General features: G+C 40.4%; 1 protein-coding gene across 7 annotated transcripts in view; it reads right to left on the bottom strand.

The window, feature by feature from the left end:
- Window positions 1-15,037, bottom strand: part of TENM1 (teneurin transmembrane protein 1) — a 1,376,511-nt gene extending 1,361,474 nt beyond the window's left edge. For 3 of the 7 annotated variants that reach the window (XM_065556636.1, XM_065556634.1, XM_065556635.1), the window contains exon 1: window positions 14,671-15,035. The gene's annotated coding sequence lies outside the window, so the exon portion shown is untranslated. Of the gene's footprint in view, window positions 1-14,670 lie in introns of all 7 variants that reach the window. The other 4 variants (XM_065556629.1, XM_065556628.1, XM_065556633.1 and 1 more) reach the window with 3 other exon arrangements.
- Window positions 15,038-15,474: the final 437 nt, after the last annotated feature.

Genomic DNA, 15,474 nt, shown 5'->3' with positions numbered 1-15,474 from the left:
AGACAACATTTCCAGTTAAGGTAATGGGGATTTTTCCATGAGTAAGGAGTCAAGATTTGCTGGAAACTTGTATCTGTTCCATTTAGAATTATGAAAATATATGACCCAACTTGGATACAAAAACATACAGAACTTTGGTGTTTGGGTTTTTCGTAGACTGTCAGGACCAACTTAAAAATTTTGAATAATATTTGGATCCAATCCAAAGTACCAGGAAAATTTGCTGCAATAAATTACTATTTCCCTCTGCAATTAAATTTATTGTCAGGCTGTAGGTGTAAGTTATATTATGAGGTTATAATAACAAAGTCATTTTGCAGGTTGCTCTGTGTGCGTGTTAACAGCTAATCAACAACGTTCTAACAATAAAAGGAAGTTTTGGTATCTTAACATTAACTTTGCCTAACCTCAATATCAAGATTAAGAGAGTTCGTTTAAAATGTTTATTTTGACCATTTTTAAATGCTAATCTACTATATTTATATAGTGAGGTCTCGCGGGTGTTTGTCCTGGGTTGAGGACTAGTCAATATTTTCATTAACAACTTGGAGAATAAGGATGACACCAAGCTGGGAAGGGTTGCAAGCATTTTGGAGGACACAATTAGAATTCAAAATGACCTTGACAAATTAGAACATTGGTCTGAAATCAACAAGGTGAAAATCAAGTGCAAAGTACCATAGTTAGAAAGCAAAAATCAAATGCAAATTATAAATGGGAAATAACTGGGTAGGTAGTAGTACTACTAAAAAAGATCTGGGGGTTATAGTGGATCCCAAATTGAATATGAGCCAACAATGTGATCCAGTTACAAACAAAGGCTAATATCATTCTGGGGTGTGGGACATGGAAAGTAATTGTCCTGCTCTACTTGGCACGGTGAGGTCTCAGCTGGAGTGCTGTGTCCATTTCTGGCACCACACTTTAGAAAAGATGTGGACAAACTGGAGAGTCCATAGGAGCGCAACAAAAATGATAAAAGCTTTAGAAAACCTGACCCCAGAGGAAAGATTTAAAAAATAAAATGGTCATGTTTAGTTTTGAGCAAGGAAGACTAAGGGAGGACCTGATAACAATTTTCAAATATGTTAAGGAAGATTTAGGTTAGATATTAGAAAGAACTTTCTAATGATAAGGATAATTAGCTCTGGAATAGGCTTCCAAGGGAGATTGTGAAATCTGCATTATTGGAGATTTTTGAGAATAGGTTAAACAACATCTGCCAGGGAAGGGCATGGGCGGCTGGTGATCCAGTCGTTGGCGGAGGCTAGCCCACAGCCCCTTCCCTTCTGCCCAAGGCCCCCCTGCCCCTCCCCTTCTGACTCCCGTTCCCCGTCCCTTTCTACCCCCCACTCCCCAGAGCATCCCCACCGCAGTCACCAGTCCCACCGCTGGGTGGCCGGGCGACACAGCTGCAGCATCCCTAGCCCCGGTGCTCCAGGCGGTGCCACCACAGTGCCCCCAGTCCTGGTGCTCCGGGCGGCCAATCCCAGAATGTCAGATGGCGTGGCTGCAGTGCCCCCAGCCGCGGTGCTCCAGACAGCGCGGCCCTAACACCACCTGCCCAGAGTCCCTAGGGAGGCAGGCCAGCCAACCTGGGCCAGCCAGGGCAGAGCACTGGGAATCGCAGGAGGGGCCTTGGCCTGGGGGCGGAGTGTGGGCACGGCCATGCTAGGCTGTTTCAGGAGTCACAGCCTACGATACCCGCCACCCATGGGGAAGGGAGTAGGTTTATTTGGCCTTGCCTCAAGAGATTAGATGACTTCTTGAGGTCCCTTCCAGCCCTTCATTACCATGATTCTACGCTACCTCTCCTTGGAAGTGCAAGTACCCAAATACCACGAGAAAGGCTTTTCCATTCACTGCAGTATATTTCAAACATAAATAGTGCTAGGAAGTGGTTGGAATCTTACAAGAAGGCCTCGACAGACATTTCCAGATTGATTTCTGGAACTGAGCCTTTTGGTTAATCTCAATGATTTTCCTATCCAACAGATCAAGGTGATGATTTTTTTCCTCTTCTCAAACACTTAGAATGGCCTCAGATTCATAATGGCTAATACAGCAATGGGAACACACAGGGTCAAAACCGGTAAACTGAGTACAAAATAAGCAAGGCCGTTGGGTTTCAGCCCCAGTATTTTGAATGCTCTGGGTAGTTCTAATTGTAGCATGCCTCGTGGAAATTTGCTTCCAGCACCCAGAAACCTTAAAGGAAATAGTAAAAGTGGAAAATTGAAGACTGGAAAATTAAAAGTATGGTGGATTGTTGAAAGCATACCTCAAAGTCTCAGCCTTTCCTTACAAATAAAGAAAGACATCTCCCATAGGTACATTACATCAATGACAAAAATCTAGTTACATTGAAAATCCATCCCAATCACAAACCCAGGTATATTGCTTACATTTTGCTTCCTACACGGGTTATGACAATGGAGCAGCATTGCTATAGGTTTCCTTTAAAAGGTTTTTCTTCCAGGAAATACCCATTGTCTCATTGAAACTGGAAGATGCAATTAGCAGATAGAGCTGTAAGTCCTAATGGGAAAACCACTTGAGTGATCACAAGCCACCTCTCACCCTCATTGGTTCCAGCATGGCAGGCGACAGAGACTTGGTTAACAGAATATTTAGGTTCCTGAGCCACGGGCAGGCACCTGATTTTGGTTTCTTCAACTCGTGTGCTTACCGTATCCGCAGGGCCTGACAATTTACTCACTTAGAAACTCTCAGCAATCTTACATTATTTCCCTTGCTTAAAAAAAAACCTCTGTCTCCACCAGTCTTCTACTTCACTCTCTAATCAGCACAAACAAACAAACCTGTTCTAGTCAGTGGCTGATTGCAAACCCTATTTAATCTCTCTCCGTGATAACAAAAATGAACTAACTCCAGCTTCATGTCGGCCTGTCAGAGGAGCCGTGGCACAGCTCATTTTCGCATTTTGATAAGTTGGCACTGAAGGCTTCCGATGATGACTCTGAAATGAGTTTTTACAGCCAGGTTCAAGAGCATTTTTACTCTCTGAAAAGCTCTTGAAAAGTTCGTGGGCATGCGTGCCATTTACAGACCACAGGCATAGTACAGTCTGTGTTTCCTTCTCATGCATGGTGATCCACCTCAGTGCTGTGTACACGACAACAACAAGGAAGTTTAAAAACCCTGTAACAATGCAGTTGCAAGTTAGAGTTCACACGGGACCCAACCTCACTGACACCACCAGCATTAAAGTTTTGGATTGACCTGAGTTTTAATCTGATTGGGGAGACATAGTCAGGTCCCATCTACACTAGTTATTATAATTATGTTGCAGTCACTTACAGTGTTAATGTAAATGCAGACTCTATGGAATGTTTGGCACCTACAAAGACAATGTATCCTTTGTGTCATTTTGGTGCAAAAGAAACTTCTCCCATTCTTGTTCCACTTGTAAACTAGTTCCATGCTTAGTGAAAACACAGCTTGGATATTTCACATTCACATGGCCACTGGAAAACCAAAGGGTATATACTGAGGGATGAGTGAGCCAGTTGACAACATGAAAACTGACTGAAGCCTTTGCCCATCCCTTAAAATGAATTTTTTGTGCGTCTGAAAAACGTTTTCTCCCCCATCTCTTTTTTTGCTGTTGCACTTTCTAGTTCTAGTTGAAATCAGAATCATATATGACAAAATAACCTGAGAATAGCTGTTCTCATGGTCTCATTCAGCCCAATTGGAAATATTTCAAGAATGCCTATCCTGGTGTGATTGCTAGATATCAGCAATCTGTTGGGTAATCACTGTAACTTCGGGTGCTTATATGAGTACAGCTTCTGAACTTTGAGATTTACCCATCCCAATCAATCCAGTTGCACATTTTTGTGGGCTGAATATTATACACAGATGACTAGCAACAAACAAGGTAAGACTGGAGAGCAGAAGAGAAGGAAGATTTTATTCTATTGTCTGGGAAACTAAAACTCAACTTAATTGTTTCTTTGGTTTATTTTAAACACTCAAAACACTGTTATGGAATCTAAGAACTATTTTGCACTGTTTATCTTCATCATCCTACTGAAGGATGCGAAAAGGACTTTTGGTTTCTCTATCATACACTCCCACCAGAACAGTGACTTATCCTGGGCAAGTTGGCAAATAGAATTTTTCAAGGTTGGAGGAAAGTTTCCTGTGTGTGTTAGGGGCGTAACTATTTTGTTCATCATTAATTCATGTTGAAAATTCATCTCTACAAGGGGAAAGCCATTCTTCACTTCACTCTACAGGATAAATCATATTTCCTGCTCTTCTGATGCTTCTTCATCAGGGAAAATAAAACACCTCTTCCTTTCTGACAAAGAAGTCAGTTACCCAGTTCAATTCCCTATACCATTGTTTCCCAAACTTGGGACGCCGCTTGTGTAAGGAAAGCCCCTGGTGGGCCGGGCCAGTTTGTTTACCTGCCCCATCCGCCGGTTCGGCCGATCGCGGCTCCCACTGGCCACGATTTGCTGCTTCAGGCCAATGGGAACTGCTGGAAGAGGCGCAAGCCGAGGGACATACTGGCCACCGCTTCCTGCAGCCCCCATTGGCCTGGAGCAGTGAACCGCAGCCACTGGGAGCCGTGATCGGCCGAACCGGCGGATGGGGCAGGTAAATAAATCGGCCCAGCCCGCCAGGGGCTTTCCCTACACAAGCGGCGTCCCAAGTTTAGAAAACACTGCCCTATGCTATCCCTTTTGCTCACGCATGTTTTTCTACTTTGCGGGACACAGCTCCTTGGTGCCTCCTTCCCTGAAATGGCAATGAACATCCCGGGGTCTCACTCCCTTGATGCTAATGAAAACTTTTCCCCCTCCAAACAAATGTTGCTTCAAAGAAATTTCAAAATTAAGCAAGCTTTATGAAGCTCCAATAAACATGATATTAACTGATGGCATACTAGAGAAATTGGCGGATTTCCCAGAGCATCTCTGAGGATTCACCTGAGTCTATTAGTAAATCTCTTTCAGTGTCAGAGAAATACCTAGAATGCCAGTTTTACAGACTGTATCAACATCTAATCTAAAGAACCTAATACTCTATCAGACAAGCACAGCCTTCTTATTTTAAATTTCCCTTGTTAGTTTCATTAAGTTATTCCAAAAGGGTGATACAAAGAAATGCAATACCAAATAGTTTAAAATAATTTAATGAGCCCCCCAAAACTCCTATAATTAATGCTATAGTTCCTTACTGAATATATATTTCATTTTTCAAAATAATTGAATATCACTACTCCATGCCAGAATCTAAACTAACTTTCCAAACAAGCCCATGCATGAGGAAAGAATATTTATAATTTTACAACAAAAAAATATTTAATCAGGATTTTTTAAGCATCTGTACCACTGCAGATGATGAAATGTACAATAAAAAAAGAAAACCCTATTTGCAAAATTGAGACCAACACCCATAAATGTGTTTCAAACTTCTCTTTTGAGACAACTGTGGTGAGCAAAGTGAACATGTCACATTGTGTCATCATGTACACTAGGGTGAAATTGTACATTCTAGTAGATAGTAGCATATTACACCAATTTGGCAAAGTGAAAATCCATACACAAAGTGTAGGAAACAAACCTCCCCATTCATTGATTCTTGTCTACTATTGGCTGCACCCAACCCTCTGCTTCCCTCCCCACCCCAAAAAAAGAACCTGAATGCACCCAAATTTGCAGGATGTGGAAATCTGGATCCATAGCCAAAAGTGACATTTTAGGACCATGTCTAGTAAAAGTGACAGATTTCTATATTTACTCTCATTGGCTGGAATTCATTTGTGGTAGGAAAGGGCTACAAAGGGGGATCTAAGCAAAAGAGCAGTGCAGGGGGTACTGTGCACCAGCTATTCAGCATGGAAAGTGCTTTTGTATTGGCCTCACCACTGTGGATGCATGGGATCCACACCAACAGATCCAATAGCCTCAACACCCTGCAAAATGAGAAGGTGGCTACTATTCCAGTTGATAGGCTATGCAGGGGCGGGGGGGAGAAGATAATAGGTCAGGATGGGTGTGTCGATTTTTACCTCCTCATTCGCTCTGCCTCCACCTGCATAGAGCGCAATGACTCAGGTTTTATGCAGGTAGAATGTATTTCATACAACATGTGCTTGTTTCATAAGTCAAAAGATTACTTCCCGAGCTGCCAATACTACAGACGCAGCTGGATTCTGAGAAATCACACTCTGCTCTCCCTGCCTCAACAGTACATCATCACCAGGAACAAACTCTGCAATCTAGCTGACAGTTTTGTTATTAATACAATTTCCGTTATTACTTATACAGCACATACAGACGTGCTAGGCAATGTGTTGTTGTTGCATGAGGCAGAATAGATTGTCGTGGTCAAAGAAACCCACGCATTGATTTTAGTTCAAAGACTCAAGTCTGAGGCCAGTTTATTGACATACATACCAGTGCACTGGGGTGCAGTCCGAAGACTGACACCCCGAGGACCGCTCACAGGCAGCTTTTATTTCATTAAATCGCAAGCAAAGTACAAACAATACATCATGAGTTAAGAAATTGGGGTTGGGGTCAGTCGCCCCTTCCTGGCACCTTCCTTATTCTTTTCCGAGAATTGGGTGTTTTATTTGGGTACGGGGGCGCTTGGTGGTTTTCCCCAGGGGTGGTACTTGGCACCAGTTTGGGTACATTTCTCAGCAAGGTACATGTTATTTTCCGGGGTTTTACGGTTAAGGGGGTTACCATGGGACGCCTAAAGAAGATCTATGATTGGCTAATTTTCAGATAGCGGGACTTGGAAAGTTTGCAGATAGCTGCAACTGCAAGAGTGATCAGCTCTTTGCAAAAGCAATTTCTTAATTATTTCATAAACTTGCGGTTATTATATTGCTAAAGCAGTTTCTCTTGTAGCCTTTAGCATTATTCTTTGTTTTTCCTTCCCCCTCCTCTGGCCATTACCCTTGACTGAGTTTGGCAGAGAACTGTGTTGTTCAGTCTTACTTAGGCCTGGGCCTGTACTACTCTGTGTAAGGGTAGTCAGCATAACAGATCTCTGTTGGAAGGTTTATTTTGGGGCCTTCAGATTCACAGCTTTGGCTATTAAAAAGAAGGCCCCCCCGTTCTATTTCCCCACAAGATTCAATCTCACACTGCCATAGCTGTATTTGGTTTACATTGCTCAGAGTACCAAAAAACATGTTTGTGTTAGTCAAGTAAGCAGATGTGACTCAAGGACACACAGGGAGCACCTGGTAAGAAGGTGTCATTCTTACATTGTTATTTATTGTTTGCCTCCCTCTACCGCAAAGGTACAATACACAAAGTAACACCAGCCCCTTCCCGGAGCGCTGACAATCTAGAAGGTACACACTTATTACAGCACATGCTCAAAGGCCCATCTTCATGGAGGCAGGAATATATTTTTTTAATACCATGCCAGAGGCACCTAGAATTTAAGGCAAACAATTCCCATCCTATTGTTGTTATAAATCTAAATAAATACAGCACAAGACAGAATGCACTAGGAAATGCAGAGGTAGCAAGGTTGACAGCATACTGTGGGATGGGCAAGGGGAGTGTAACATTTAAATTAAGTTATCAATCTCAGTTCTGGGAGCATCACAGAAGTAGTTGGGGGGAGTTAAAGGGACTTCTCTGACTACAATCACACTAGGAGGATTCTTCTGATTAACAGGCAGAAAGATACACATACAGCTGTGTTTCTGTGGAGTTGCAGAGACACCCAATGGCAAGTAATATGTCAACACTTTAATATTGGTGGTAATTCAGCTTTTAATAATTGAACTTTGGTATCCATTGCAATAAAAATTCACATGAACACCCAAGGAGTTCAGTAACATGCAATTCCCTTGTCATTCTGCAAGAATTATGTTCACTTATGTAAAATGTTAAACCTAGGTGATTATTTTCTATCAATACACCCCAGACCATATTAAATTACAAGTATACTAGTGTCTGAAGGGCAGATCCTGCTACCCTTATTTATGCTGCATAGCACCTCACTCTGTGTGCAGTCTCAATTTCAGCAGGACTGCTGGCAAATAATACATTAGTCAATCAAGTGAAGTCATCAGAGCCCCAGCCTATGTGAACTACTCTTTGACTGTTCTATACTAGTATTTTTTTCCTGTCACTGGAAAACAGCAGCCTGTCATTTCTGCAGATCCAAAGACCTGATTCTGTTATGCACAGACTGTTGAATCCACTTTGACTATAAATCTGACAGGTGTTTTCCAGGCAGGCCTGGAAGGTAACTGTGCCACCCATTCCAGATTTTTATGATTAGCCTTATACTTGCAAATGCCTAATGGCAATCTTTCAATGTGTGTAATTTATGTAAGAAAAACGTATCCATTAAATACTAGTAATTTTTAGATAGAAAACAGTGAAATAAAGATATTTATCATGAAGAATTCTGCTTCACCTTTACTGCCTCTCTCCAAAGGTGTTTTTATTCTTCTCTTGATGTCTGCACCTAACTCCAATTAACTCTGAAGCAAGCAGGATGCACACAAAGAGAACATATATTTTCTGAAGTTTGGGCACTTCAGAAGGACAATTTTCTTTCCTGGCTTTCTATTGTATACATTTGCTTCTTTACTGGTGACTTCATACATTTGCTATACAACTTATGCATTATACTGACCACAATGATTCTGCAAGGTTACCTCTGATGAATTACTTAACAGATGAGGCTATCTGAAGAGATACTTCAAAACAAAATATAAATATTCAGTGTGACAATCTTGGTCTCTTGTACCAAATTAATGCAATATAAAAAAAAACCCCTACAACCCCTCTCCCTCCCCCCTCTATCTTCCTTGTGCAAAAAAAGTTACCAGTATTTCGTGGACCACTTTCAATCACTAGGACTGGAAGAAAAACTTGAGGCTGTAAGATGCTTTTTTAAAAGGAATTTAAAAAGGAACCATGTGCTCTAGTCCGGTTTAGGATACGAGATCACACTGTCTTCATAAATGCACGCTAAATGATATTGACAAGCCTTTCTGCTTGTTCACCTCCAATACTTAGATGATAATTCTATTTGGGGTTTTTTTGTTTTTTAATTTCTGAACCAGGTAAGAGTCAAACTAAAGACTAATGGAAGTGACTGCCCAATTTTTACTGAGTTACACCAGACTGTATTTTTTGCTTTTTGTTTTTCCTGCACAGAATGTAAGTGCACTGTATCTAGCGCTCATTAAATACTGACCTAAATCCATCTCCCTTCATTTCATTGTAACATGGCATATTTTCTGATGGTTCTAATCAGCCTAGTGGAGCTGCACACCTCAATTCCATTAGCTACAAAGTTAGCACACCCACACTTACACCCGGAGTTATTGACTTTTTTTGTATCTTGTAACCATCAGACACCAGGAAGAAAAAGCAGTTGTGTTAATTATAAGAAAAGAGTATTATTTATTCCAATTCTCCCTCTTGTGGTCCTTAAAAAATGAGGCTGAATGAAACACAGCACTAAAACATATTAAACTAGAGCCCACTCAGCCTCCAATTTATTTTCTGGATCTCACCATTATATCATACCCTCAGGTGTCCAGTGTCTTTTTGGGCTCTGGACATGCTGAGACACAACAGGATGTCCAAAATGTCCTGGGATTTGATTTTATTTTTAATTCCCTCCATCTGGAGGACAGCCTCCATCAGAAAAACTGCTCTAAGATCAATATTTGGGATTGTCTGGTTGCATACTCTTTCACTCTGTTTGGATTCAGTATTTCATTTAAGCAATAAAACGATCAGAAATAATCTCTGACTAATTGCATCATGTATAAAATGTTCTAAGATGATAAAGAGATGCAGGTCCAGGGTAATACACTGCAGGCTAATGTTTATTATTTTCAAATATATATATATTGCAAATCCAGCCTGGATGCCACTGTTATTTCCCCTACTGAAGAAGCATTAATTGGGCAAAATTCAGTTGTTAACTACCCTTTAACTGCTAAACAATGTGTGTGTGTGTGGGGGGGGGGGGGGGAGGACAGATAAAAGAGAACATAAGCCACATAGAAGACAAATAGAGTAAGAGCAATAGCCACCTCAAAATTTGCTACTGCTGCTTTAGTTAACAGTCACTTTGTTAGAGCATTAATGGTCCATAGTGAACTAACAAACCAACAGTTAATTGCTAGTAATGACTGGTTTCTCGGGGATTATTGCCTAAATAAATCTCAAAAGTTGTGCTGGTAAGTGACTTGCTATTTCTTTAAAGTTGGCAACAGAGCCCAGCCTTAGTCAGCTACAATATTCACTCTGAACTTGATTCTACGCACAAAGCAAAATATCAGTGTCATTGGTCATCAAGTTTCCATCTTGAAAAATTATTATTTAACATCTGGAAGGTTAAAGAAAAGCCAGACCAATATTCTTTGTTTTCTAGCCACTTTGGGAGGAACATACCTCTGAACATGGACATATCTGTTGTTCAAAAAAAAAAAAAGGGCGGGGGGACAGTCTTTTCCTCCCATCAACAGCATTGGATTGTTATGGAATCATCGTTCATCCATTTGCAGAGTAACGTGCTGTTAGAGTGTGCATTTAGTGTTTTGATTTCAAAAACAAAGATCTTATGAAAATTATCTAAAGGGAGATCAAGAGATAATGGCCACTTAGGAATTCTTATGGGTCTCCCATTTATACCAAAGCTTTGTAGCTCATACTTTGTGTTGTTATAACCTTTATGGTGTGGTTAAACATATACTGTATCTTCTGGTCAGTTTTAATCTCAGGAGAGAGTCAAAGGGAAGGAAGAAATACTATTTGCTTGTACATTTATAGTTGAACCTTACATATGCACATTGCAGCAAATATGATCTTCAAAATGGATCTGACCCTCACTCACCTTAGCAGCAGCTGAGCTATCAGGCTCAATGCCACACACCCAAGGCACAGGACAGGATAGCTCAGAGCTCTGGTACAAAGCCCTGTGAGGGAGTGACCAAAATTGATTACTGAATAACTGTGTGGTGGACCAGGAGACATGAATGAGTTAGTGGTTTCAGCTGTATTCAGAGTAGACTGTTGCCCATGTAATAAAACCCACTGACAACAAAGGGTGCTAACAGTGACAATCAAAGCTAAAAATTCAGGGACTGAATGGGCCAAGAAGATTGAACTACTCTTTGGGCTGGTCTACTTGCGGGGGGGGGGGGGGGGGGGTCGATCTAAGATATGCAACTTCAGCCACGTGAATAGCGTAGCTGAAGTCAAAGTATCTTAGATCAATTTACCTGGGGTCCTCACGGCGCGGGATCAACGGCCACGGCTCCCCCGTCGACTCCACTACCGCCGCTCGCTCCGGTGGAGTTCCGGAGTCGACGGGGAGCGCGTTCGGGTATCGATATATCGCATCTTAACGAGACGCGATATATCGATTCCCGATAAATCAATCGCTACCCGCCAATACGGCAGGTAGTCTGGACATACCCTTAAAGGCCTTTTGCCTGTACAGAGATCTGTAGCATGTATCCCTGCACTCATGAAGAGTCTCATTAAAGACAATGGGATGCACATAGGTCCACACACTAGTAGAGCCCAATGCGCATTCAAACTTTACTCTCTAAAGATGGTCTCTTGCAGCTCAGGGTTGAAACACTATGGAAGGACAATATGAAGAAGCTTGCATGTCTGAAACCTGTTGTATAAAAGAATAAAGAATTTGAGCCTCCAAGGATGATAATGTTCACCCAGCACCTTTCAGTAGCACACACTACCATCAATGTAAAAATCAACACACATACTCTTTTAAAGTCACACTCATAAGATAGTATCAGAGGGGTAGCCGTGTTAGTCTGGATCTGTAAAAAGCAACAGAGAGTCCTGTGGCACCTTATAGATGTATTGTATAACAGATGTATTGGAGCATAAGCTTTCGTGGATGAATATCCACTTCGTCAGACATATGCGGTGCCACAAGACTCTTTGTTACTCATAAGATACAAACAGAAAAAAAGGTTGCACAGATTTAGTATTACCAAGAATGGGGGAAAGGTTTAAACACTGGAATACAATCGTTAGAAGAGCAATAAAATGAAATAGGGAATATTTCTACAAGTTGTCATCCTGCAAAGTCTAATGAGAGTAAAAGAAGATGAAATCCACATGAATAGTTGACTTAAAGGTTTATCATTTCTCTATTAATTAAAACAAGGTGCTTCAGTCTTTGTAATGCCTAATGTCCATTGCATGTTAGCAAGATTTTGAAATACATAAATATCACCATTCATCTAAGGATCTAAACATTTTGCAATCATTAAACATCACAAGCACTGCAAAAATAGGCAAATACTCATTTTACAGATAGGTAAACTGAGGTACACAAAAGTTAAATGACACACCACGTCAGCAGCAGAGTTGAAAAGAAAACTAGCATCCTGATACCTGATTCTCTAAACACACCCTCCTTTTTAGAGATGGCAAATATGCCATATCAATGACTCTCTGTAACTCAGATGGTTAGACAAAAACAAAATTATATAAAGCAAGTTAATTTACTGACTCCGTTAACTTTTCTGGGGTCATGTCAGGGATCAATGTCTCCTTAGGGAAATCTTAGAATCTTTACAGGAACAAGCGAGCACACCTTGCATATAAGAAACAAAATCTGTATTTGCTTAAAATTTTACACCAAATTTGTATTTATGACATGTTTCCAGGTCATCATATTTCTTGCTATTTTTCTCAATGCCCTTAAATTAATAACTCCATTGAGCATGACATCCCATAAATATTTACCTCTATAAAAACAGAAGACGTTCTTACTTTCTTTATCATGTTCTTCTAGCAGCAACACATACCAAAGGAGTCAGAACTTCAGTGGTCAATTTTCTATCTCAGATTTCCTTCCAGTTGTGTATCATAACAGGCTGGTTGAAACCCGAGTACTTCTAAACAACGGAGAAATCTCCAAGAAGCTGGACTTCTCTGTGTCCCCCAAATGACAGTTCAGTAAAAAATAAGGCACGGAGGATAAAACTCCTCTCATGTGGTATCAGGGCTCTTAAACTGAGAGTTTTAGGTTTAGGGAGCTCAATAGACCTAATTGACTTCACTTGGGCTGAATAATATGCAAATATTTGTAAATTCCATAGCATTGATTTACTATCAGGCATAATTATAAATTCTGAACATTGTGTTTTCCCCTGGGACATTTAATATGCCAAAGACCAAAAAAAGAGACGATAAGACAAAGTACACTCATTTTCTTTGAATTTTTCCTCACCACAGATAAAACACAATACATCTTTATGAAAATATTTATGCTGATGGTATTTTTCTAGGTATTAAATAAAGCAGTCAGAAGAAGCAAAAGGTGCCATCAGAAGCCTAGGCACAGAATTATGCCTAATATTAACTGGTGCTGAACATCTATGAAATTAGTGGGCCTAAGCAGGTTTTCTAATTCTGTTATAAGAAGGTAAAGCAGAGACCTGGTATTCTTGCTCACACTTTTTTTGCCTTCAAAAGAGATTTTTGCTTTATCCTAACAGAATTCACCAATCACAAGAGTCTGATATTACAGACAAAGCCATGATAAGACTTGTAAAAGTTTGCCTAAAACCCAACCGCTACCCAAAACAGACAGTAACTTAAATTTAGCGTTAAACAACAAAACTTTAAAAGAATCGACTCTTTTGGTAAACATCATGCTAGCTCTTGCAGACTAACTTAGGCTCTGAGCAAATTTAATTGCCATGAATTTTTAAAAAAGCATATCCTATTGTCAAATTCATGTTTTTTAATAAGAAACTTAAGTCACGTGATCATCGCAAGATGAAAAGGTTATGTGAATGTCAAGTAAAGGTTAATTCATTTGATTCAACAAAAACATAACATGTCAGGTAGAAAGTTGTGAACAGAAGGATCTCAAATCAGGTTAGTAGGGCTTTTGGTTTTTTTTGCATCCCAAAAACTCAGTGTTCCATCCCATTCCACACCCTCCTCCCAAACCTTGCAGAGGGCTTCCTGTATTCTAACAGCCTTTCAGTAAGTAATTCTGGAAAGTATGTATTGCCGGCAGTTCAATGCAAGGCTACCGATTATTTTTATTGTTCATTATTTAGTGGCAGAGTATCAATCTACAACAGAAGACATGTCTGCAACAGAAAAGTTTATAAAAACTCTTGATGAAATATGCATGAGCGACTATGAAAATGTAATAGTACATTAAATGTCGGAATATCTCTGAATACACTAAAGCCTATTTGCTTACTTTAGAGCACACAATGAATTTATGGTAATAAGTTTGGGAAAGTAGTACATCAGTGTTGCTAAATATGCAGAGCAGCTGTTTCTGTTATTATAAAATGGCTAATTTTTACTCATTTGTGACATGGGTTCATATATGGGTAACAGCTGCAGTTTCGACCAGCTGCATCCTGATGCTAAATGCACACATCTAAGCAGTTAGATGGAAGTCTAGATTGCCTTACTTTACAGCACTAAGTATTAGTGCCTTTCCAAGAAATACCCTGAAGGTCATTGACAATTAAGGCTCCCCACGGTCCCTTTCACTCAGGGAATGGTGGCTAACAGACACAAGGTCTCCAGAAGTCAGCCACAGTATTGTAACATAGCAAGTACTGTAGTAAGTAACTGAGCTGCATGAATTAAAGAGGATGCTGAAAGGGCTTCCTACCTGGTACAAGTTGCTACTTCCCCTCACAGCCTGGAACCCTAGATGCTGGCTCTTCTCCTTAATTGCTGAGATAACACGAATTTCTCTAGTAAGAAGTGGAAAAAAATAAGAAAAGGTTCTATTGGTTGCTGCCTTCTCCTTAAAAAGGTTACTTCAAATGCCTCTCTCTCTCTCTCTATTTATTTTCTCTCCCTCCCAGAAGAGCAGTTTAGAGGGAGAGTAACGGAGTGTTTATCCTGGCTCTGAGGATGCACGCTTGTGCGATAACTGCTTGCTCCCTGCAGTATAGCTGGCATGATGTGATGTGCATACTAAAGCAGTTTGCATTAGGCAAGGCTTAGCAGAGCCAGCTTCCCAGTCTCCACCTTCTATATCACAGAGCACGCTTGCTTTTTAGAAAACAGTGGGGCTGTAATGACACAAGAAGATAGAGCCCTGGTTTAAATATAACTGCATCTTCTTTGGGGATAGTGTTTAAGCACAAGGCTATATTTAATCTCAACTGCCCTGTGCAAACATAAAAGGAACTAGTTTATAATTATAAATAAAAATACAATACGGTCACATGAATGTGTGAAGACTCCACATTATCTGCTATTGTATGACAGATGACACTAAAAGGAAAAAACTAATGAGACATCCCCAGTTAGGAAACATTTTATGTGCTCCCATCTATCAAGCAGCAAAGGAGTAAATAAATAAAACCCCAAGAACACGGAGGCTTAAGTGTCTATAGGCTAAAAAGATAAATGCATAATTTTTATATACTTTAATGATGACTGAACAATGGCTAAACTATGAACA

The sequence above is a fragment of the Chrysemys picta genome, chromosome 9, assembly GCF_011386835.1.
Source record: "Chrysemys picta bellii isolate R12L10 chromosome 9, ASM1138683v2, whole genome shotgun sequence".
NCBI lineage: Eukaryota > Metazoa > Chordata > Testudines > Emydidae > Chrysemys > Chrysemys picta.
This window is presented reverse-complemented; position numbering and strand designations above follow the sequence as displayed.